The sequence below is a fragment of the Dreissena polymorpha genome, chromosome 9 (assembly GCF_020536995.1).
Source record: "Dreissena polymorpha isolate Duluth1 chromosome 9, UMN_Dpol_1.0, whole genome shotgun sequence".
Taxonomy (NCBI): Eukaryota; Metazoa; Mollusca; class Bivalvia; order Myida; family Dreissenidae; genus Dreissena; species Dreissena polymorpha.
Window position 1 is genome coordinate 28,027,751 of NC_068363.1, and position 27,897 is coordinate 28,055,647.

General features: G+C 35.3%; 1 long non-coding RNA gene across 1 annotated transcript; it reads left to right on the plus strand.

Annotated features, from left to right (window-relative positions):
* Positions 1–331: 331 nt before the first annotated feature.
* On the plus strand, positions 332–27,897 carry LOC127843897 (uncharacterized). The gene is made up of 3 exons (XR_008032421.1): positions 332–437; positions 26,569–27,236; positions 27,532–27,897. It is a non-coding gene; the product is annotated as an uncharacterized LOC127843897 (long non-coding RNA).

The window sequence follows — 27,897 nt, forward strand, 5'->3', positions numbered from 1 at the left end:
CCAGAGCCATATCTTGGAAGTGCTTTGGCGGATTTCATTGAAACTTCGTATGAGTATATATATGGATAAGAGGATAATGCACGCCAAATGGTATTGTACACCGCAGCGATTTTCCTCCTTCTTTATAAAGTACCGGTAAACGGTACTTTCCCAATCAAGCAAAAATTCCCAAATTTCCAATCTGAAAAAATCCCAATCGGCATCCGAATTTTTTCTCAAAACGACCGAAAGTTTCGTAACAAAACCCAACTTTCGGCGAGCGAACAAAGAAAATCGTATAGTTGTGTGTAACCACGCGCTCGATTAATTTCGGGTTTTATTATTCAGCGCGTGCAATCAATAGAGTCGTTACTGTTTCCGGTTGTTTTGTGTGACCTGCAGGTTATGGCGGCCATGTTAGAACTTCTGGAATAAGTTGCGAAACCTTAACAAACAATGTAAGTAGCTCTTTAATTATATAATGCATGATCATTGTTGTGTCTATCAAAGTTACGCTGGTATTTATATGAAATGCCAAATCTTAAATCGCTTATTTAAGTGCTATTCCCGAATTTCTATTTTTATATAATTATCGATTTGTGCGAATCCAACTATGTTGTAAATAGTGTCAGCTTACACTTTGAATCATTTTTAATTGACTGTTTAGGTGAATCTGTACATTAATATGTTATTAAATTTCAAATTATTTTAATAAGACGCTTGCTCTAGGTTAAATATCACAACGCACTAGATTCGGTCAAAATAATTGAGTTGTTTGGTGTCTCAATGACTCACAGTCACGTTTGAAGCTCGTGTGATAAAGCCACAGGCAGCAGTATCATAATTCCCCCCCCCCCGGGACCTTCCCCCCCCCCCTCGAGCTTACCCCAGGGGTTCCAGATTGTTAAATGTACACCTATTGTGTATGGTTTGACTTTTCAGCAATGAATATTGACAAAAATACACAGTATGAAACAATAACCCTCGTATATGTATTATATATACACAAGGTATGAAGCGAACTACATGCCTATTGCTGAAAGATTGTGGAACACTGGACGTGACCTTTTTCATCGAAAACACACATGTTCCCATGCAGTTGCTGACAAAATGCAACTGGATTCGTTAAAGACAGTAAAAGCAACGAGATTACACTTCTAACCAATCTCCTACTCAGCTAATAACTTTAATATTCCATTAAATTTGACTTTCTCGCTACATGTCTGTGTTTTGCTGTCATATTTTGTCGATCGAATGCTCGATTCTAAAACGCCATATCATTGGCCAACACAATGAGAACAACCAACCAGATAACGCGTTATAAAATTAAAATGGTGTACATGTGTTGATGATACACCGAGTGACATATAGCGAGAAAGTCAAATTAAATTGAATATTAAAGTTATTAGCCTAGAAGGAGATCGGTTTGTTGTGTAATCACGTTGCTTTTACTGTCTTTTAACGAATCCAGTTGTATTTTGTTGACAACTGCATGGGAACATGTGTGTTTTCGGTGAAAAAGGTCACGTCCAGTGTTCCACTAGCTAAAGAAACTTCAGCGTACAGTTTATATAGTATTGACAGACCTGTACGCTGAAGCTAACCCCGTATCGAAAGTCAACCAGAGTCGTAACATATTTATGTCACGCTATAAATCAAAGAAAGCTCATTTTCTTGGATACATTTCTACATATATTGGTGAATGAATATAAATTACTGCATCGAGGAATATTTTAAGGTTCAAATGTTTCAAATGCATCTTACAATAGATGAAAATAACTCTCATCAGTCTGAAATTCACAATTTTGACGCCATTGTCGCTTTGTCATGTGACGAGTTTTCATTTGGATACTTTCGGATCGACCTTGACATTTTATGCTGAAATTGTAAACATTACTTTTGTTTTCTGAAATCTATTATTTGTGATTAACAACTTACGTCTGCCAGGGCTTTTCATCTGGAAAGTGGGAAGAAGCCCTAGCCTTGCAAATTGGGAAATTTAAGCGCGATAAATGGCCATTTTGGGAAAAAAACTTTTAAAGCATTTCATCACAGGTAAATCATTTAATCAATTTTAAACAGTCACAATAATGGTTTGAACTTTATTTTTGTTATGAATTAATGACCTGAAAATGTTCTTTTCAAAGATTGGCCAGCTATATTTTCAAACAGATAAACTTTTCAACAGGTAACAGCAGTTTTTGAACAGTAAACTAAAATATCAACCATTATAATATTTACCATTATGTGACATTTTCAAACTGAAAATTCAGCGATGACACTGGTGACCTCCCTTGCGGCCCTCGTGCAAAAACCGACAATAAAACCCGTACTACGCAATATTCTGTTCTAGACTGGTACACAAATACAATTAAAATTCGGCTTAGCGGTAGTGGGGAAATACCTGAACTGAACTGGTAGCGAAAAAATCGATACCAGACAACAATTACGCAAAATAAACCTTCATCTTTGTTTATCGCTCGTGGAAGCTTTCAATGAAATTACAATCATCTACAAGACCAGTAAAACTATACCGAATAGTAACTTGGCTACAAAACACTATCCGCTGTGTTTATTTTTTTGATTTTCAGGGGAATTTCAATCGTTTTTTTTTTGGAAGTCTTTCAGCCAGAGTTGGGAAAAAATAAGGCTTTTTAGAATTGGGATGGAGCCGAATATCGGCCTCTGTTATATAAGGATGAAAAGCCCTGTCTGGTGGATTATAAGACTGATTTCATTGTGAATCAGGTAGTTTTATATAATACTTACTTTGACTTTGTATTGACACTACAATTTGTTTACAAAATAAGCCAGAATAATTAAAATACCGGGAAATGTCATTCTGAATTTGAAAACACTTGAGCACATGGTTTGTTACTAAAAATAGAAATAACGTCATATGACCGTGAAATCTCGGGGGATTTGCATTTCAAGAAAGTCTGTCACATTGCTGTTTTTCTCGATATGTAAGAGCAGAATACATGTAGATACATTTTAAATGTTTAAGATAGTATTTTGTGAAAGAATATATCAGTTAAATGTGGAAAATGTCAATCTTTCCAATCCAGTGGTTGATTTGGGCCAACAACTGCATTTAAAAGCTGTTTTGGACCGGTCTTTGTTAACTGTCAACTTTTCGGGAATTTCTGGTTGACTTTCCTAATGGGGTTGGTCCATAACTATAAAGTCGCGCCAGTCAAAAATCATGAAAAACGACATTTAAAGTTATGGTAGCCAGAACTAGTGTTCCACAATCTTTCAGCAATAGGCATGTAGTACGTTTCATACCTTGTGTATATATAAAACCTATAAGAGGGGTATTTTTTTAAACTGTTATTTTTGTCAATATTCGTTGTTGGAAAGTTAAACCATACACAATAGGTGTACATTTAACAATCTGGAACCCCTGGGGTAAGCTCGAGGGGGGGGAGGTCCCGGGGGGGATTTATGATACTGCTGCCTGTGGATAAAGCTGATATTTTAAAACGGGGTGGGGGGGGGGTGATTTTAAATTACGAGTGTATATGAACTGAGCACGCTTATTAAAATTATTTAAGATAGATAGATAGATACACTACGCGACCCGTGATTTTTGCCTTATTTGCGAAGTCAGGGCGGGCATTTTGCTTTTTGGGTGGAAAATCACCGCGATTTTACGTGACTCGTCACTCCGATGTCGCGCGAGAGCAAGATAATCTTCGCTCTAAATCCCCTTGATGTTGTGGTGATTCGCTGCGAATCGCCGTGATAGCAGTGGATATCGTTGACATCGATGATTCGCCAATTCATGCATATAAACCGAATCGTATCGATAACTGTATACATAGAGCTTTTCTAATGTTCACAATTATCAAATAATCAAACATAATTGCAACATCACTTCGGAAAAATAATCTTAAACATTTATGCCGGTAAATATGTTTGAGAATTTCATTAACACAACTATATGACTACGCTATTTTTCAGAAGTGTAAAGAGTATAGTGCATAATGTGGAACACAGCTTTCATTGGACGAGCGTATTAAAATTTAGATCGAATGCAATACGATCTTTCAAAAAACGTTTTATTGCGTCATACGCCTTCATGTAAAAAACGTTTTCCTCCTGGATATTGTGCTATTAATGCATAATATTATCAAAACATTTTTTCGACACGTAACAAATTAATATACAATTCAAAACAATTATACCATAAGAATTAATGTTCCGTTAAATTCCCAAATGAGAATAATAATTTATAATCCGAAACACTCTTCCGATGTTTTAATGTTAACACCAGGCATGGCGAAATTAGAAAAAATCTGCCGGTCATCCGGACAGGCATTTCAGAAAATGTGCCGGTCCGGAGAAAATTTAGCCGGACCGTAAAGCAACAACAACTTAACTAGAAAATTCAAAAATGGCAGCGATCACATCTTGATCTCTTTATTCAACCGGCCGTTAAATTGATTTTAATCGCTTAGAGGTTACACTGGCAGCTAATTGGTGTTAATCGGTTGTGTAATGTCAATCATGTTGTGAAAAATTCGCGTGTCAGTTTTTATTACATGTATTCCCTATTAGAACGGTTCGGTGCGATAATTTCAATAACGTATGTGCAAGCCGAATAATTATCAAATTAAAGTTATTCGAAACGATTTAAACATTCTTACTTTAATATGATTGCAGTTTGGAGCGGCTGTTAAAATATACTGCGCACAGTACAAAACACGTTACCTGACATTTAATGATTAAGGAATTTCATTTTTCAGAACGTTTACTAGTAATTAATTAAATAAAAAAGACGATTTATTTACATGCTAACGCAGTGTAATTGTTAACAGAGATTCATTTTCATTTTTGACCAGTATCAGAAAGTCCCCGGGAAGCACGTTTTTTTACATGGCACTGCATATGATGCAATAAAAACATTTCTTTGTACATGTATCGTATTGCATTCAATCTAAATTTAAATTCGCTCGTCCAATGAAAGCTCTGCCCCATAATGCACTGTACTCTTTACACTTATGAAAAATGGCGTATGCATATGGTTGTGTTGATCACGATACCATATTTTATTGTCCTTATCCTACTCGAAAAATATGTAAAAGCTATCAAGATCTTTTTTGTTAGAACGCAGTTGGCGATTTTGCAAACGAGTTTAAAGTAGGTGTTGTGTAACAAGTTGGATTTGCTAATTGTTCGTAACAAACCTACAGCAAACATCAAAACAACGAGCGATTTCATTTTCATGATGTAGTAAGCGATTTGCTCTTCGAATTTTCAACTTGAAAAAAAAAGATTTGTTTGCAATCATTTCACATTTTGCCGGTCACCAGGACCGACATTCTTATTAAACCTGCCGGACCAAATTGAAATCTGCCGGTCAGGACCGGCGGACCGGCAATTTCGCCAAGCCTGCATTAAGTAATAAAGTTGATATAAATAACAAAATATTTTAAAGAACACACACAATCAATTACAAGTTGTTTTAATCTCTTGTAAAGCAATGTCTCTGTCTTTCTAATAATGCCGCTTGCTCAGTGGTGTGTGTTGTAAATGCCAAATTGATAGTGGTTTTGGTCGCCATTTATGTGCATTTAATAAATACATCCATATGTTAAATTAAAACTAATTTGTAATCAAATTATGTGATCAAACCAACATTCTCACGTAGCTTTATTTACATCACATATTGAAATATAATGTATGTTTATGACAAATCTGCCAATCTTGTGTCGTTCATTAGCACGAACTTTTTGTTTAACTAAAAATTAACAATTAAACCCAAGCCAGCAATAGCGACAATATTAAAAGTAAATTAAAACGTAGCTTTTTTATATTCGATTCTTTTGTGATACTATAATAGCCTTTTCTTATGTCACAACATGAGTTTTATTGGTAATATACATGTTTAAACTAACGAATCTTGATTCCGAGGTAACACAAAAAGAGATTTTCAAGTAATCATAAATATGTACACTACTCCGAAGTATACGAAACAGCATGTTAGTCTCAGCTTGGTTTGAACGTGATCATTCTCAATTGACGAATCCGGTTTCCACAATGAAGAGTAAAGGATACTTCGCAGTACTCGAAATATCTACAATACTCTGAAGTATACACTCAAGCGAATGATGGTCGCCTTAACTGAATATATTTATTTTCCAATAATGCGCATGCTCAGTGTTGTGTGTAGTAAGTGTCAAATTGATAGTGGTTCTGATCGCGATTTGTGCGCATTTAAATAAATACCGCCATATGTTGAATTAAAACAAGTATGTAAGCAAATTATGTGATCAACCCTACATACTCACGTAGCTTTATTAACATCACATATTGAAATATAATATATGTTTATGACAAGTCTGCCAATCTTGTGTCGTTCATTAGCATGAACCTTTGGATTGACTAAAAAAAAATAAAAACTGAAAATGTGAACTGCGAAACAATGTTTAACCGATTAATTATATGGTCTCCAATTTTAATACCAGCGCTTCCGTTAGCTTTTAAAAGTTGGAAGTCCTGAATTCCAAGCCTAAAATTTTGGACGTCCCAGACATAAATTTCGAAGTCCCACTTTTATTTTAGAATTTTAATATACGTACATGTTCCTACTCTATCCATTACCCTATAATCCAGTAGTATTACGATTTCTATTTTCAAAACCAAAATACGGACAATATTGCCGTCCGCTACCATCCGCCATTATACGCAAGTTGAATTATGGGATGGAGGAATTCCCATTGAACATGCGTTAATCACGTGACGCGATTTGAGAGAAACTAGCGAAGATGTTTCGTCAATTGCATTCCATGTCAGTACCATCTGCTAACAAATTGGAAATTAATAAATAAAATACCGGAGAAAATCGGTACCAAATGAACATTTCCGAAATGCCGAATTCGTTCTCAAATGATCTCGCACGCGAACAAATTTTCGTAAATTGATTATTTGTCGGTTTATTTCCAAACTGTCTTTTCAGATTTTTGCTATCTCCAGAGCCGAGATTTCATCGCATTGGCGATCAGGGGATGGGTTAATTATGCAGACTGCTTATTTTCAAATGCGTATAATCAAAGTATTATCCGAAAAAATCAGGATTTCACTATTCACGGAAAGTTACGAAAATTCTAGCAACAAATAAACATTTCTCGTGTATTTCGTGTACAGATGAAAATCATGCACAAATTAGACTTCATGCACAACGTAACATCATTCTTCCGCGGGGAAAGCGTGGACTCAAATATTTGATTGCTGAATAAAAACTTCGTAACGCAGAGGTCGCTAATATTGCTAATATTATTGTATACAGCTTCACGTGGGGTCGGCGTGTATTCGGTTGCCTGAGCACTGATTGGCTGATGCGCTTACCAAGAAGACTTTGATTGAGAGCTGGTAAAAACCAATATTGGCCACTCGCTGAGAAATTCATTGAAAACAGTAGCTCTTGTGCGGAGTTAACGGTCTGAATAACCCCATTTACTTTTGACATTTGAACGTGTTGTGTATTAGAAAATAGCGTACATACATGCGGATTATCGGACGTCCAAGGGACTTCCACCATTTGCATAATGGACGTACGACTGCCAATTTCGGGCGTAATTTACGCCCGGACGTCCACTAACAGAAGCGCTGTTAATACTAACTAGAAATGGCGCGGCAGAGGCCGACGCGTATCCCCACGCCGAATGTTTGACCTAGGTGTGCCCCAGGGTTGGTAATGGGGCCATGCATAGCTGAGATTGACCATATTGTCATAAGAGAAGTTCAGTATCAATTTGAAGTGAATCGGTGTAGAAAAGAAGAAATTATAGTAAAAGGCAATTTTGGGTGGGTGTGGTCTATGTGGGCGGGGCCCCAGGGTTGGTAATGGGGCCATGCATAGTTGAGATTGACCGTATTGTCATAAGAGAGGTTCAGTATCAATTTGAAGTGAATCGGTGTAGAAATGAAGAAATTATAGTAAAAGGCAATTTTGGGTGGGTGTGGTCTATGTGGGCGGGGCGCCCCAGGGTTGGTAATGGGGCCATGCATAGTTGAGATTGACTGTATTGTCATAAGAGAAGTTCAATATCAATTTGAAGTGAATCGGTGTAGAAATGAAGAAATTATAGTAAAGGCAATTTTGGGTGGGTGTGGTCAAAGTGGGCGGAGCCCCAGGGTTGGTTATGGGGCCATGCATAGTTGAGATTGACCCTAATGTCATAAGAGAAGTTCAGTATCAATTTGAAGTGAATCGGTGTAGAAATGAAAAAATTATAGTAAATGGAATTTTTTGGTGGGTGTGGCCTATGTGGGCGGGCGCCCTAGGGTTGGGATTGGGGCCATGCATAGTTGAGATTGACCCTAATGTCATAACAAAAGTTCAGTATCAATTTGAAGTGAATCCGTGTAGAAATGAAAAAAATATAGTAAATGGAAATTTTTGGTGGGTGTGGCCTATGTGGGCGGGGCGCCCCAGGGTTAGGAATGGGGCCATGCATGGTTGAGATTGACCGTATTGTCATAAGAGTGGTCCAGTATCAATTTGAAGTGAATCGGTGTAGAAATAAAGAAGTAAATGTAAAATAACCTAAAAAAATGAGTGATAATTTCTGACGCGGCCCCACCCCAACCGCTATAACTTTTGACCCAGGGGTCAGATCAAAATTCCAAATAGTGCAGGGTCGCACATATGCTCATAGCTACCATGTGTGTAAGTTTCAAGGTTCTAGTGCTTTTAGTGTAGGAGGAGATAGTGGCCAGGACGGACAGACAGACGGACGGACGGACGGCGGAGATAACCACAATATCCCCACCTTTTTTTCAAAAAGCGTGGGGATAATTACAAATATTGCAAACATAATCTGAAAGGCAATTGCATCACCATTATCGACACTTTTATGTGCTTAATGTACGTTATGTACGTTTTAGTCACGAGGCATAAACATGAAGTAGGTTACTTCAGTACTTGTACAGCGCTCAACATTAATGGTTGTCCTATTGCCCCTGGCAAGTAAAAGTTGTGTCCGGGCAAGTTATTTTATAATCTAGTTGTCCTCCCGGGCAAGTGCAAAAAAGAACAAAGAGCATTTAATTTAGATTTTAATTATACTTTAAATGCTGTAATCATTTTGTTAAATGTGCAAAAATAAAAAAGGTTTAGTGGTGTATCATTTTGATCTTCATTAAAAAATATGAGGTTTACAGTTCATGTGATATTTCAAGATTGGGCAAGTGGCTTTACGTTCAGGGCAAGTAGGTTTTCTAAGTATTTGCCCGGCATGGCAAGTTGGTTTTTAGGTTTATGTTGAGCCCTGTTGTAGTATTTTGTTCTTGAAACTAGCTGTTAAAGAGGCAATTGCAGTTCGTGTGTATGTATTTTGGTGAACTTGGTGAGGTCCAAAAGCACCACTCTTATACCAAATTCAGCAAACACTGAACACGAGGAAGTTTATTATAATAAACCAGTTAGATTTATCATAAGAAATTGTACAATATGGGATGTATTCGATGCGCCTATTACCGTAATTGTGTCCAAATGGTTAGCATATATGCTACTGCTTTTCTCTACTAAGGTATTGCAATGGGATAATCTTGTATTGTCTATCTTTTAAAATTGAAAACATCTTCGTTTCGAATATAACGCCCTTTTCGGATAATATTTAAACAGCCGATACAACTCTATCGATGAGTCAGTGTTGAAGCGGGCATTTAACACATGGTTTTCACGTGCAAATACAATACAAAATATTATTGTTGATGATGCTTTCCCTTTTGGTGTGACTATGATATAAAATATTAAACTTCGCCCTCTTTTCACTTTTAAACGACACTACTCGCTTTGAAATGAACCGAACATCTAGGATTTGGTATAAAATGAAGTGAGAATAGCATTTTTTTAAACCTTGACTCTCGATCGTTTTGCAATATTGTCTATAGAGAAAACAAATTGATTGAGACAAAATGGAGTAAGACAACATGAAACTGTGGCGCACTTCGTGGTATTTTCATGCAATATAAAATAGTGGTTGTATTTTAAATTGGAAAACCACACTACATGTCTTGGGCATGAACTATACAATTGCAATTGTAATGTTCATGTCCAAATTCTAATGAAATCAAACAATTCAAATCAAGAATGAGATATAACAGAAATAGGAAAACCAAGTTTAGTGTGGAGTGTTAGAGGACTATTTAATATGCCCGACAACATGCATGCTTTTTTAAGAATCGACTCAATTTTACATTAGAATCAGACATTCGATTTTAGATTATGAATAGACGTATGATTTTAGCTATGCTATACAAATTAGTTGTGTAATACCCTAATTAGTTGAAGCATTTACATGACAATTCATAAGAAATAAAGTAGTTATTTCTTGTTATCAATTAGGTATTTTAACAAATTGCAAGCTAATAATGCATCTGATTCCCAAACCAGTTTCTCCAATAAATTGCATATAGACAAATACTCAGTCATCTTAAATCGTATCATGAACTGAGCTGACCTGCATAATGACCACACATTTTCACTCCCTTCAGATCCCGTTTCCATCTTATACTTACATGCATGCCAATCACCCAACGTTTACCAGGACAACCGAGTGCAACTTAAAAAAAAACGAGACATGTTTATATAATTTTCACTTTAATGAAATGAAATGTTGTGCAAAAAGTTAGTTATAATGTTTGCGCGATGATGATCTAAAATATTTACTACATGACACTATATTCTTAAATCTTTTTCTAAAAAAATGATGTAATAAGTTATTCTTAAAACATTGCATCGTAATGCGTTTAACGGGTTTATTACATATATCAATAAGTCAATATCTTACAAAGAAATGAGCTGTACAGTGATTATTTTTCAGTAAAAGATTCACTTAGCAATTATATCTAATAAACCCATTAAAAGTATTTTTTTGCTTGTAGTATTGTAAACCGACTCAGATTTGCTATAAAACGGATATACTCACTTGTAACGCGTTCAATGAATTTGAAAACAATCACTGTTATTTTCGGATAGCTTTTCATGTACGAGGGCTGTCCCAATAACATTACAAAAGTACATAGTTCTGTTTTTTGCGCGCATTATTGTTTTAAACTTTTAAATTAGAAACCATTTACAATTTTAAACTTTACAACCGAAATAAGACATGTGAAACTTTGTTTTATTTTGAATTAATATGTAATATCTAAACGCAGCTGAGTTGGACTGGCGCAATGTACAAGTAGCAAATGTAATTTAGTATAGTTTATATTATAAGTTGTTTTATATCCATGATAATTAATAATTTATAACGGTAAAATATAAAACAAACATCCGATAAAAATAGAGAGTATAGTTAATTTAGAAAACTGCTTTGTACTTTGTAAACGCTGACTTAAACTATTCAATATTTTCATACGGGAGCACTAGAATATCTAAACATTCAATGGTGATATCAGCAGAATGAGTTGGCAGATATGTGTCAGTGTCGTTGAAAATGAATTTCATGCGACAATGGATACAATAAACATATTTATATATTACCAAGCGGCAAGGGTACTTCAACGAATTAAAGTTATATTGACCATTAATAGTACGCGCTGACAAACAGACTTTCACATCTAAAAGAACATAAACTATTCATGACGTCATTGTGAACCTCAATGGCTATTAGCGATTGGACATTAATTTGGAAAATCGCTACTTCTTCGTATTTTAGTATATTGACGATATATGTTAAATGAACATACTTAAGTGCAGTTCAAATAAAGGATGTGGAAATTTTGTTTTATGTATAGCTATAGATCTTACTATGTAGCAAGTATCTACAATTCTAATTGACAGCTCTTGTTACACCACAAGCGGAAATTAAAGTCACTACTATTTTAAGTGCGATATGAACTGTTCAACAGTTTTTCCAGAATAATATTCACATTAAACCAGTTTTAACATATTACACAGACGTGAGTGCGTATTGTTGCTGTTGAGAACTCGTCGGTGGTGCGGGAGTGTGGACAAGCATGTGACTTTGTTTCAATCGCTTGATGATACTTATTAACACATTTACAAATTCTTTTAAAATAATGAAGTCATAAACAATAGTCTGAAATTAACATGATTAATGTGCTGTATATCGGTGTGTTACTATGTGGAAAATAGGTTCGCAATCTTTAATATGTTAACATTGATAGTGTGTCGTTTGCAGTTTAGGTATGTCATGTCTGAAACACAGTTTGAGAGTTCGGGTACGGTTTTGTTCTTTGCAGATATGCATGCATTACAACAGGTCAGTGTAGTTGAAAGGTGTATTGGTCGATTAATACCTGCACCAAATATGTCTAGTTTAAAATCATAGTCTAAGCGTCGTGCTTAATGGATGCTAGCTTTATCTTACTGCGTTAATAATGTCAACGTTAGCAATTTAAACAAGAAATATATTAATCAAGTAAGAACTTGACACACGCTTCAGTATGAAGGATCTTATTACTAGTCGAATAAATTATTGCGGATAAGCTTAATGTATCCCTATTTAAGTGAAAAGAGATTTTATCCTTCCTGCAGATGTATCCGGTGTTTTAATATTCGCATCTATTCAAACAAGGGAAACCATAAAACAACTCGTTAACAATAACGACCCTCTTAAATGATGAATGTGTTAGATTATATTTTTTCCCGAGTGGATTTTGTCAGTGTTTTCCTAAATTTTAAGCGCACTATTTTACCAGTTTTGCATAACGTATTATACGTTATGCAAAACTGGTAAAATAGTGCGCTTTCCTTTGACCCGAGCTCCCGGGTTTTGACGCTTGAAAATTACAGAAGACCCCTTTTTGACTCTTGAGAAAATTACGTCATGCGTCACATTTGACCCGGGGGAATATACCAACTTGCGTCAACGAGATCAAAAGTTGTTAAGACTAAGCGATAATTGGCTCGGGGCGGAGTATCTCATTTAGTACACGCTAATCGTTAACGCCCGTTTCCAATCATCGAAGCACAAGTCCACCCAGTAGGCGGAGTTAGGTTAATTAAGAAATCTAGTATTGACCAATTAAAACACTGCTGGTTCGATGACGCGTGCATTAACTTTCCCAGGGTTCGCACAGGGCTTGAAAAGTGCTTGAAAACGAGTCCAAGGCTTGAAAAGCCCTTGAACAAAGGTTGGCCTTGAAAAAGTGCTTGAAAAGTGCTTATTTCATGTAAAAAAGCCTTGAAAATGTTTTTTCTTATGCTCAAAATTACTTTTATCATCGCTTTAATTATTTTACTTAAATCGTTCTTAAGGGAAATATTATGAAAATTTATCATAAATTCCTTCGCGCAAAAAAAGTTGAATACGAAATATAAGTTTTGTACACTATTTAGTACGAAACGTTATGTGTACACGTCACAGATTATGTGTACTACGTCAGAGGTTCTCCATTGTGATCAATTTTTGCGAGTAAAATCGCAGGGATGGGGAAGTGTCCTTTCAAACCAGGGTGGTTAACTGAATAAGAGGAGAGAGCTGGAAGAACTGGAAAAGGAAATCAATTCTGTTAAAGACAAAATGTTATAGTAACTGACTGCTGTTTAAATGTAATGAACTAGTCTGCTTGATGTGAGCATGGAAAAAGACAATGTGTTTGTATGTAATAACTTTTAAAAGTAAATACAGTACAGCCAATGCGGAACAACCGTATTTCGCGATCCGCGGCGGCAAGGCGAAATGAGTCGATGCCGCGTCAGTATGCGGCGGCAAGTCGCATTTCGCTGCGAAACTTCGCATCTGTCCGCCGAGGCATGCCGCGATCCGCGACATGATGCCGAGTCGATGCGCATCATGAAATAAAAAATCTTTTTAAAATTTTTAGTTACATGTAGTAAACAAATTTTGAAAGAACAATTATAATAATAATTAAAATCATAATAAATTTATTGTGCGCGGAGTGTATTAGCATAAACATGTAAGCATAGTTAATGTGTCTGGCCAATTAAGGTTGTTTCCCGCCCGTAGTGTATGTATTTCACACATAAACAATGTCACATAATTATGTTTTCGCACATACAAGTGATCAAGGCTCCAGCATATGGTGGATTTATAAATTAATTGCATGTTGATTTTGCTATTATATTTAAGCTGAGAAAATTAGCTGTTTGAAGCCACATCAATAACGGTGAGGACGTATTTGTTGTTTTGTTAATTATCAGCTTATTATAACTATTGTTTGAATATGTGTATGTAAACACGTTTTATTTTGTTCATATTATACAGTTAATATCGCTACTAATTACCCGATAATTCTGTATATTCCAGTTTTAAAGCAAATGCTGGTAAATATTTACGATACACAAACATTCTCGATATTTCCTTAAGTATCAAATACATTTTGTCATGTGTTACTATTTATAGAGATGATGAAATAACGTCTAATCGGGGCTTTTTTTTTCAACTGAACACGCGATTTACGCGTGACGTGATGTTCATGTATTTATACAACACAAAATACACCCAAACTTTCCAAACGACGTTCTACATGTCTGCATAATTTTCGCGCGCTTTTTATGAAACAAATGGTATTTTAGCACTGTTTATTTGACGCTAGAATTTGCTAAAGTTCGCGTTAGCATTAAAATTCGGAAGTGTGTTACGGATTACAAATTTAATAATGATAATCGAACGAAACATTAACAGTTGCGTGTAATTTATTATACGCTTCCCATACATGTATGTACATGTAGGTGGATAACTTTTCACTCGATCCGTCGCGTACGTATGCGGCGGATTAACTCCGCGAAAGTACGCGAGGTTAATACAGACTCTGCGTCGTTGCGCGGATCGATGCCGATTGCCACGGCGATACGCCGCGTGAACACACGATTCGGCGGCCGCGTACTAATAATCTGGCCGTGGTTGTCGCGGATTATGTTTGTGCCGCGTTGGCTGTACTGTACATATGTGAGACTCATTGAGTTATGGATGGATAACCTGTATTTCTATGTAATAACTAGAAATAACATGTATGAGATATTGTGGAATAAGTGTAATGTGTTTGAGCAAATAAAAAAAAAGATATTTACTATGTTAATCTGGTTTGAAAATGCAGTTTTTAAAGGAAACTAACGTACGGTTCTCGGCCTTGAAAATGAAAATTTGGCCTTGAAAAGTGCTTGAATTTAGGTTTGAGATTTCTGTTTGAACCATGTTTCCATTATTTATCATAGCGTTTGTTATCAGCTGTTTGCGGAAAAGACGTGTATTAAACCCACCTAGTTGCAATAATCCAACTCCCAGCTATTGACCCTCTGAGCTGTACGTATGTACTCATAAAAGCTCAGAGCATTTAAGAAGAACTATAAACCCACCAAAACAGAATGGACTCATCCGCGTCAGTTTTAATAATATTCAATATAAAATAATAACATCCATATCCACAGAACACCGTAAAGCATATTTTGAGATATTTCCAGAGTATGGCAGAATGTATTTCCAAAGCTGAATGCACCCATCACTGTTTCACTTCATGATTGCTCAGTTCAAAGACGCGCGAAAGTTATGCTGGCATATGTACTGTCTACAACGTCAAATTACACGCTTTGCATCAAAGTTGCTAAAAATAACTATAGAACCGATACAACTGGCCTTGTGGCAAAGTGACAATTTTTGCATGAGCTAATTGATTACAAAATACATGTAGGCGTAATAATTGACCGTTTGAGAAGGCATAGAAAACGGCGTGTTTGTCGCACGTCTTCAGTGAAGATGGCACATGAAATAATTAAAGGGCGTCGGAATTTTTGATGGGATTAAATACGGAGGCACCTTTATCGGCGAGTAGAAATAATTTCCTTTTATAGTTTACCGATTTATATAGGCTATTGTGTTTAGGTACCACCCGTATGTTGTTGTTTTTTTTGTGATAGCCAGCAGAAATGTTTTTTTTTCACATTTTGTATTTCATTCTTAATTTAATAGCCACGCGAAACGGTCAAACAAAGTTATTGGATAAAGTGTAATTGTGCAAAGTGTAATTGTGCTTGTGCATTCGGAAAATGTCGCAGAGAAACCTTTTCGACTTCGGAATCGGTAGTAACTCTGAAAATGTGTGTAAGACGCCAACGACAAAGCGTACTTTAGATCTAAATGACAGTGCTCCTAACATCCCCAAACGTGCGAAAGAAGAACATATGACATATTACTCTGCTGTATACATGAAGTTAATGTTGTATTCGAATACATGTTTTGTATTTATTAATCATTGAAATATTGTGTTTAAATGCATAGTGTTGTAGTGACAGTAAAATGTAAGAAATAAATGTTAACATACATGTATCTTTTTATTTGTTGCTTTTTATATATTATATCTCAGTAATTTGCTTAAATTGCAAAAAATTATTGACTCTCCTGCGTTATTATTAGGACTCTCAGAAGTTTGATTTTGACTCTTGAAAATATGGTCCCAAGAGTCCTTGACTCTTGAGATTTGAGGTCTAAGGAAAGCCCTGTATAATACTGTATAATAATTTGATGTAAATGCTGTCAATGGTTACCCCGAATATTGTTGTTTGCAAAATTGTTATGTAGACCAAAATCTATTTCAGAATACTATATAACGAGTACATCAGTTATGAATATGTTCTACATGTATGAAGGCATTGCAGTGTTTCTGATCATTACTGGAACGTTTCGAAGATTGCATTCAATTTTAATCAGAGATTCTCCAATATATCAAACATAATATTAAAACATATAATTAATTCTTCAATTTGATAAATATGCCCACATATGCGCAAAAGTTAAACACTATGTAACAAATTGACTCGCAATCTTGTACTAGGAATGTCTTAAAAATACAGTCCTTGTCGAGTTATGTTGCACGTGAGAAACGGACTATACAAATAATTAACAAAGTACAATAACTCTAATAGTAATAATAGAGTTGATAGCCATGTACTATGCACTGACTTGCATTGTCTACTTTCAATGTCTTGCACACCCTCCTTTGTGTGAGTCTCTAAGTTTTATTTGAATACTTTCAATACTGAGGGAGATATGATCCGCGCACAGAATTTTAATTTTAAATTCAGGACAATACTCATGTAAATCCTGACGTGAAAGTAACTGTAGGGTAACCGTCTGTGTTCAGCAAAAAAAACTGATTTTCGTTTTTGCTTTAACGGGTTTCAACGATGTTTTGCGATTTGCATTCATTTTTATCTGATGAAAAACGCTGTTTAATTGTAATATGTTATTCGTCGTTAGCGTTTTCCTTAGCGATCTATCTTGACGCATGCTCGTTAAGTCAAAACGCTGAAAAGCGATGCAAAGACGGGGCATATACAACCTAATTAAATTGCAAACACGTGCTTTTGCAATGGTTTATAATGGCGCTGCACCTCAAAACAAATAAGGTTCAAAGCACTTGCGTACAATTATAAATGTTTCAATCTGCAAAACTTCCTTCTAAGAATTAACCATTTACATATGTACTAGGCTTTCCACTTCCGCTTTCCAGTTTTTGTGTTTCTCATATTTTGTTTTCGTAATTGTTAATTATTTTCTTCCGGAATCATATATGTCCACTTTTTATTTGTGAGCTATGCAGACGCAATTTTGCAAATCAGTATGCTTTAGCTACTTTTTAACCAGGTTTTCCGAAGGAAAAAACTGGTTATTAGATTGGCGAATGCGGGCGGGCTGGCTGGCTGGCGGAATAAGCTTGTCCGGGCCATAACTATGTCGTTCATTGTCAGATTTTAAAATCATTTGGCACATTTGTTCACCATCATTGGACGGTGTGTCGCGCGAAATAATTACGTCGATATCTCCAAGGTCAAGGTCACACTTTGAGTTCAAAGGTCAAAAATGGCCATAAATGAGCTTGTCCGAGCCATAACTATGTCGTTCATCGTCAGATTTTAAAATCATTTGGCACATTTATTCACCATCATTGGACGGTGTGTCGCGCGAAATAATTACGTCGATATCTCCAAGGTCAAGGTCACACTTTGAGTTCAAAGGTCAAAAATGGCCATAAATGAGCTTGTCCTGGCCATAACTATGTCATTCATTGTGAGATTTTAAAATCATTAGGCACATGTGTTCACCATCATGGGAAGGTGTGTCCCACGAAAGAATCACGTCAATATCTCCAATGTCAAGGTCGCCACGACTAAAAATAGATTTTAAAAAAAAAAACTTACAAAGGGGGTTAATTTTTTTTGGTCATTTCAAAAGTTCAGTTTGAATTTTCTCCCTTTATCAGATTTTTTTTTCTCAATGAAAACCTGGTTTTGTGACAATTTTGTCCCTTGTTATTATTTAAACCTATGACTTCCTGTGTGGATAACTCCAGTAAAATTTAGCAGACGATAAATGTAAGCAGACGACAGCATGTAATTATGTAAACAATAGGTTTAAGAGCATATGGGACACATTGGCATGTCTAGTGTTTAAATCAGCTTGTACGGTGACATTGGTAAGTTTATCATTGAAAATTGTACATATTGGCTGCTTTCAGGGAAAACGGGGCTTAATGCTGCAATAAAAGTCTGTCATGTGGGCAAAATTGTTTCTCAATAATTTAAAAAAATAGATAAAGTATTAGATGCACATATCACAACATGTACATGATTATAGGCTTGTTATTCTTTAGCAAGACAACCACAATTCTGAAGATGGTTGCCAGTGCAGCGACCAATTGTGAAAAAAGACATATTGTTGTTATTTTATCTAAGTTATCTCAATAAAATAAATATGAAAATAAACAGTCACACACATCTCGACTTATGCTTTAGGACACACTCTTTTAAATTTGAATAGGTTGTGTTCATTACAAACTTGCGATATAAAAAGCTATAACATAAGTTTGAAAACTGAGTTGCTTCTAAGATTATGCAATAGCGAACACATTCAGTGCATTCAGCGCTTTCATTGTTATTGTCGGAAACTCAATATACATTTGTATATAAATTTTGCTTTTTTGTTTGTATTCAATTAAGCATTACCTAGTTACCACTTCCGAGGGACCATAATGTTATGTCATTACCTTTAAAATAAGAGAGCTTTGTCTTAAATATACTATAATTAATAAATACCACTACTTATACCATTACAGTACCACTACCATCAACAACACTACTACTACTATTATCACAGTTACTTATACAATTGCTACTAAAACTACAAAACCAAAAACATAAACAAGAAACAAAATAAAAAACAGCAACCACTACTATTAATACTGCTATTACTACTACAATTACTAAAACAACAACAACTACAACAGTTTCGACAAAAACAACAATAGCAACTAGTACTACTACTACTACTAAAACTACTTCTACAGCTTCTACTGCTACTATTACTACTACTACTACTACTATTACTACAACTACTACTACTACTACTACTACTGCTACTACTACTACTTCTATAACAACAACTACAACTACTACTAGAACAACAACTACTACTACTACTACTAGTAGTGCTTCTACTACTACTACTATACTACTACTACTACTACTACTACTACTACTACTACTACTACTACTACTATTACTACTACTACTACTACTACTACTACTACTATTTCTGCTACTTCTACTATTACTACTACTACTACTACTCCTACTACTACTACTACTACTACTACAACTACTGCTACTTCTACTAACACTTCTACTGCTTCTACTAAAACTTCTACTACTCTATTACTGCTACTACTAATACTACTTCTACAACTATTATTATTATTACATGTACTACTACTACTACGACTTTTCTACAACTACTACTATAACCTACTACTACCACTTCTACTACTTCTACAACAACTACCACTACTACAACTATTACAACAAAAATACTACTACAACTACTACTACAATTCCTACCACACCCACTACAACCACAACAACTACTACTACTTCTACTACTACTACTTCTATTACTATTACAAGAACAACTACTACTACTTCTACTGTTACTACTTGAACTACTACTACTACTTCTACTTCTACCACTACAAAACTACTACTACTACTGCTACTACTAATACTACTATTACTACTGCTACTACTTCTACTACTGCTACTACTACTACTCCTACTTCTACTACTACTACTACTAGTTCTGCAACAATATACCGGTATATATCACAATACGCAATCCGCATATTGTATTGCGATACGATTTTCATCATTGGGGTACGAAAATTAAAAAAAAATCAACTACATTTCGTCCAGAAAAGCCATCTTAAATAATCAAGGTAAACAAAACAAAGCGGTATTTAGTGAAAAAAAATTGTTACGTAAAAATTGCATTCTAAAAAGTGTATGATATGGAGTGGCGTTGTTACATGCGAGCATTCGTGTGATGCTTTTGGACGAATTATTGTTGAATTAATTACGCACAATTGTAAATGTTTCGTTTGATTCTGAAATGAGCATTATTAAATTTGTAATCAGAATTTCGGAAACACGCTTCCGAAATGTAATGCTAATGCGACAATAAAAAAGTGCTTTATCCTTTGTCTCAATAAAAAGCGCGCGAAAATTATGCAGACATGTACATGTAGAACTTCGCATGGAAAGTGTGGGTGTATTTTGTTTTGTATATAAACGGGAACATCACTTCAGGCGATTTACTCGTGTTCAGTGGAAAAAAAACCCCGCTCGATTGGACGTTATTTCATCACATCTTTAAATAGTAACAAATGCCAAAATGTATTTGATACTTAAGAAAATGGGCAAATGTTTGTGTTTCAAATTATTCCTGAGCACTTTTATAATAAATATTTACCAGAATTTGCTATAAAATTGGAATATACGGGATTATCAGGTAATTGGCGAGTTATAATTCTGGTACAAGTAAGCAATATATTGCGATATATTGCAATACGGGTTTTTGAACTGAAAATATATTGCAATACGCTTTTTGGCGTATTGTTGCAGCACTAACTACTACTGCTGCTGCTACTACTACTACTACTACTACTACTACTACTACTACTACTACTACTACTACTACTACTGTTACTTCAACTACTACTACTACCACTATTACTACCATTACTATTTCTACTATTACTGCTACTTTTATTACTACTACTAATTCTGCTAAAACAACAACAACAACTTATACATCTATTACTACTGTTACTACTACTACTACTATTCCTACTACATGTACTTCTACAACTACTACTTTATTATAATTACTACTACTTCTACTTCTGCTACTACTTAAACTAGTACTACTATTACTTCTAATGCTAATATTACTACTAATCCTATTATTTACTACTACTACTACTTGTACTACTACTTCTACTACTGCTACTACTTCTTTTACTTCTTCTACTACGTCTACTACTACTTCTACTACTACTACCAGGGTTTTTTCTGCCTATTTTGGGAAAAGGAGTCTGACCAAATTGGGAATTTTTTATCAACAAAATTGGTCATTTTGGGAATTTTTGCTTCGATGAAACGGCTCATTTGGGAAAAAATTGTGAATTAATCATCATGATTATCATGCTTAAATAATTCAGTGGTTTAACAAATAAATTTGTTTTTATTTGGTTATTTTGTCTTCTTCATGTAAACAGACGCAATATTGGGCATGTTCAACGTTTATTCAATTGCTGCAGTTTTGTTTTTCAGTTACAGTTACACTCTGTGATAAGAATTGAACAGTCAAAACCTTATAGCAAATATTTTTGACCAAAACAAACACTGGTTAGTCACACAAGTTACAAGACACTTCATTCTTAAAAAAAAAAAAAAAAAAATTTTTTTTTTTTTTTTTTTTGGAAATTAGGATTTTTTTTATAATTTCGGTTTGGGATCAGGTCCGTTTGCTTTGGGAGTGCCTCCGTTGTCCGGAGGCGCAGACAGTGCTGAAAAAACCCCTGACTACTACTACTACTTTCTACTAAAATTTCTACTACTACTACCACTATTACTTCTACTACTACTGCTACTACTACTACAGTACAGACCGTGTACTTTGACAAACGCTACTCGTTGCAGTGTTCATTTTACGGTGTTCGCTTACCAAATGACCCCCGCGATGGGTGTTCAAATAAAATATTTGCGGGGGCCGTTTTCCATAAGGTGGACTACGCGAATCACCGCGGACCCATAATATCTACCGCAGTGTTCATCGTGTTAGCTAGAAATAAATTATTGAACATTAACATAGGTCGGTACCAATTTGCAGAAAGAATCTACCGTGCGTTTGAATGTTATAGGTGTCGTTTGGTGTCTAAAAAATTAACAACGATTACGAACAATCACAATCGATTACCGCATACATGCAAAAATTCCCGTCTCTGTCCATTACCCGATAATCCCGAGATTTCCGATTTCATGCAAATTCTGGTCAATGTTGACGATAAAAGTGTGATAGAAATGCAAAAATCACAACCGTTCGCCATACCTCTAAACTATCAAATGAATTTCTGCATATGTTTCTATTTAAAGATTGGATGAAATAAGCGCCCAATCAGAACAGGTGTATTTTAACATTCGTAAATCACCTGACGCCAAGTGTACGCGTTCTGTAGAGTTCATGTTCTGTTACAAATTGTAGCCACAAATAAATACATGTATATATGCCCATGATATTTTCATTTTCTTTGTTCTAAACCATAAAAAAGCGCGCGAAAATTGGCGTGGGTGTATTTATTTTTGACACAAAATCTTCGTAGCGCAGACAACATTGGGATCTTTTAATTTCAATTCAAAGTTTCGTAGTGAATTTCTTCTCAAGTACCAGGGTAGCTCGCGAATGATTTGGAATTGACATTTCATCTGAATAAAATAAAAATCAAACACGCTGTAACACGCTATATTTAGATTTCATGCAACATGCACAAGTCATTTTCTGGAAATCGGGAAAAATGAAACCCAATTTTGTGAAAACAAAAAGGGCAATTGCATTGATTAATACCATAAAAGTTAATGGTATTGATCATCTCAACACTTAGTTTTAGTTTCCGACTTAACGTACTGCCCGAGTTTAAGTACACATAAAAAATGTGCACATAATATCTACATGTACATGAAGTATATGATTTTATTTTGTACATGTACATTTAAAACGTGTGAATGACCCTCGCAGAAAGGTGTTTACGGTGGCTGCGCAGCATCGCGGTGATCACGGGTGTTCCTGTTAACGATAGCGTGCAATCGCCGCAATTTCGGGTGTTCGCCAAACACCGCGGTCAGTAGCGTGTCCGCCCCCCGCGAAATGTCACCCATCGGGAAAATTGAACACCGCGGACACGTGTTTTTGTCAAAGTACACATTGCCTGTACTGTACTACTACAATACTACTTCTCTTACTACTACTGCTACTACAACAACAACTACCACTACTATTACTTCTATAACAAGTATTACTACTTCTACTGCTACTTCTACCACTACTTCTCCTGCTACTACTACTACTTCTACTACTTCTTATAATACTACTAGTAATTTTACTGCAACTACTACTACTACTACTTATTCTACTACTACTACTACTATTATTATTCTTACTACTACAACTACTAGTACTACAAATATAACTTATAGTACTACTACAACTACTACTACTACTACTTCTACTATAACTACTGCTACTGTTACTACTACTACATGTATTATTACTACTGCTACTTCTATTACTACTACTTCTATTACTATTAGTTGTATACTACCATATTTGCTACTGCTTTGTTTTGAACTACTACCACTTTTATGTACTAAACACAATATATTGTAAGTTCAAATTGCTCCAATCATTATTACATAGCCCTGTGAGCGTGAAAATCAACGACCAGTGATTGTTAATCAAAAACGGGCGGTAACGACCAATACAAAAGTGCATTAAAACATTATCGATTATTCTGCTATCTTTGCATAACTTCTTTCTTTTGTAAGAACAGGCAGTCATATATAGTGTGTTGAGTTTCGCTCTGTAGTCGGAATATATATTTGATAACAAAACCCTGATATATGTTTCCACTTACCTCTCAATAGAGCTGCTTTTATCAATAACGTCATTAGTATCACGACAGAAGATTATGTTCAGAAAAAATCTCAAATGATGAAACTATTGTGATTGTGTGACACTTCTAATCGAAAGCGGGGACGCTGTAGGATTTGCATAGTATACATTCATAAACATGATCAATTGCAAAGGTAGTTTACAATAGCTTATTGTAAGATTGGATTGCAATTTGTGTTTGTGTAATTCAATTTATATTCAGCCCATGATCAAATAACCGAATTATCCGTAAAATCTGTGGTATTTGCCGTATAACTGCTGATCAAAGAAGTTGTTTCATCAGATTTAAATACGACCAAATTTAAATAGATATACAGGGGGTGTGATTTTTCCGCGGATTTCCGCGGATCAGGTTGTCCCGGATGTCACTTCTGAGATTTGCGTAAATTTGTTTTAAAAAATGTGGGGGAGAGGGGCTACCACCGATTCCGCGGACGTATTTCATAAGCGGCCCGAAATATTCGCGGCCCGCGAAATCTCTCCGCATTTTACACTGGTAGATTCTGCCTAAGCATTTTTAAAACGAGCCATATAATTGGCTGTCGTATCCCAATCTTCCAATTAAAATCGTGTTCTTAAAATGCGCTCTGTGATTTGTTTGCAAATGGCGCCGTTGTGAAGAGAAAATTAAGATTATTGAAATAACAAATAGCAATCGAATAAACGACTGACATCACCTAGTCTGATAGGAATAATGAAATGTGTTTGTTAAAAAAAGACCACGTTTTAGATACAAGCAACACATATTTTGTTAAGAAATGTGCCCACTGAATTTGTGTCACGGAAACCAGTGTTTGCAAATTGGAATTTAGTCTACTCGAGAAGTAAAACAATTTAGAAGAGTATCGTTCGAACATGGAAATAGACAAACATGATTTGATTTTTATATGTCTGTGGGTCTGTGTATAATCAGATTCATATGCATATTCTGCTTTATTATGTTTGTCACGCTGTTCAGTTAACTGAAATAGCTTTGAACTGAGTGAAGATGTGAAATGCAAGATATTGAAAGGTAAACAAATTAAATATATTAAGTTAACTCAGTTAATACATCATTAACACCAGAAGAACACTCAAGTGTGTTTGTTTATATTTAGTCTATTAAATGTAATTCAATACATTGAAAAACTGCTGCTATTGATCACACTAAATACTTACTTAACAGTTTACTTTGCATCCTCAGTATGTTAAATGTGAAGTTTAACAGGTTTTTATAAAGAAATATTGTTATGAAGTTCAAAAAGTTGTTTATTTTAATGTCTGTTTTTATGTTTGTCATTTCGTTATGCGCGCCATTCGCGTAGTCAAAATCAGTCAACAGAATTTTCCTCCCCTCTGACTTTGCCACAATCACACCCCTGATATATGTTAAGCCTATGTTATGGAACAAAATAGTTCTAAACAACACCGGTACATTGTAATGTAAAATGCACATGCTTGATTGAGTTTAATCGAACTCGTTGCAAACGTACATTTTATGTCAACAGAATTAACATTAACATTTATGTTTGTGAAACAATCTATAGTTACACTTACTGAAATTGCATAAGTTATGGGACTTTTTTTTTAATTTTTAGGGGCATATCTATAATATAGACTTATTTAAATACAGTTTCTCCCTTGTTCACGCTTAGGTTTGTGTATTTATATATATATATATTGAGCATGTTCACCTCCTTAAAAATGTTATAACTAGTCAACAGTATTGTTGATTGCGTGCTTCGCATTATGAGCTCACGTATATTATTATATTTTATTGTGTAACAAAAACAAATATAAATAAACTATTTAGTGATGCACGTTTGCATTTCGTTAAGTAAATAACCGAACTTGTATTAAGTATTGTGATGAATCGTTTATTTAATATGTTATTGTATCATATCGTTTTGTACGTGTTAAACTTTCTTCTGTCCCAGATCATTTCTGTGTAAACCCTTCTTAAGTAAGCGCGCGGTACATGTAACTTCAGCATTTAAGAGCGTAGACGTACGCATTAAATCTAGAATATCAACAAATAGATAATCTATATTTAAAGTACTGATAGTCGTATAGTAATTGTATTTCTGTGTTGATTTGTTGTATTATAAATGGAATTAGTTACAGTCGCATATTTCTTACAAATTAAAATCCGATCCTTTACGGAAACAGTAAATAACAATCAGCTCATGTTACTTATTATTGAAATCAGACTAGGGTCTTAATCTATGGACTGATATGCCCGTATTCAGCCAAGGTGAACAATAATGGCAATAAGCTATTTGATTGGATGATAGTATGTATTAAGTTTTCGTGGTTGTTGTTTCCAGCAATTAGGATTCAGGGAACACCTGACTGGCACCTGGCCAAGGCGTCATCCTGGACTACACCGGGCGCCTTCAAGCTTTCTGTTCCTCATGTTTATTTATTCGGGATTGTTACATCAATTTCCTCTGATAACCCCACCACCTCTAGTGTTGGAAATTATTGTTTATTAACTAAACTTTAGTTATTTATCTAGTTAAGAAAATTAAGAATGATATGCCTTACGTTTCAGTTGGTTTGATTCTTTGAACAGACGATATAAGTTTTGTAAAATATACTTATTTAATTATAGGACAAATAAAGCAACCAAGATAACATGATCAGAGGATGCTCACAGACAAGAACATTTATGACGTGCCGTAATACCATCTACTCCTCGGTTGTCCACAAACTAACTCTCTACTGAATGGTTCATTTAGTCTCCTGGGGATGGCTGCCGACACCAACATCTTCACCGATAAGCAGACCAATAACTGGTTCAAAGCGTGCATTGCCCTCAATTTGACAAAGGATGGATTGACTGACTTTGTTTTGACGGAATTATTAAACGTTCAAACAATAGTTGGTAGAAGTTGTGGACAATGCTTTATTCAAAACCTTATACCGTGTCCAACTCATTATGTGTGTAAAAAGAGGAAAGGAAATAACTGTTCTTTCCACAATTCACAACAACGAAAGTCATGTCAAACATGTGATAATGTGAAACAAGATATCACATTGTTACACAGATTTGAACGTCCTAGTTGGGCAAACACTAAAGCTGAATTATGGGCGACGGATCCGTGGGAAATCGGTTAATGCTACCTCCCACCGGACGGATATAGCAGCGTATCATCTGTGCAAGAATCTGACTTTAATGGTGTGGTTAGCATTGTGTTGAACTGCAAGCATTTCGAGACATGCCTCTCCGCCGCATGTCTATCACCGCCTCCACCTGATAAGAAATGCCCGCTAGAAAAGGTATTCTTAAAATATACCAGTCTAATGGGCTGAATATGTGATTATTTTTTTCAAAGTTTAGTTTGTTAACTGAATCAGTATAATACTATGTTTTGTGACGCGATGTATGTCATGCAATTATTTCTCATTGTATCAAATATGCAAGTCTTATTTAAAATTAAAAATATAGTCTTTTCATATTTAAGCATTTTTTAAATCATGTGTAATAACTTTGACGCTGACAGGCCATGTGTGTGTAGGTTTACCTCAATGCTGCTTCTCTTGGTCTTTAACGTCACAGCGATCCTTTCTTTAGGTTCGACAAATAGGCCGAGATGTACGCCACACTGGTGACTGCAAAGTTACAGATGCTGATCTGCAGTACTTCTATCTGACACTGACCACCCTACTTGCTGATCCAGTCCGCTTATTGCATGATACCTCAGCGACAGAAGCGCGCAGGAAACTCAGTGATGTAAATTTATTGTGTTTGTGTTGTTTGTTGTTATATAAAGACGTATATTTAATATATAAAGAATGCTTGCAAGGAATATGTGTACTACAAGGTGTTTGATTGTGTCATTAGAAAATTACGCTTGAACTCTTTTTAATGGAAATATGAACATCAGTGCTTTTGTCCGTTGTCCGTCGTGCGTTGTCTTGTTGTGCGACGTCAACATTT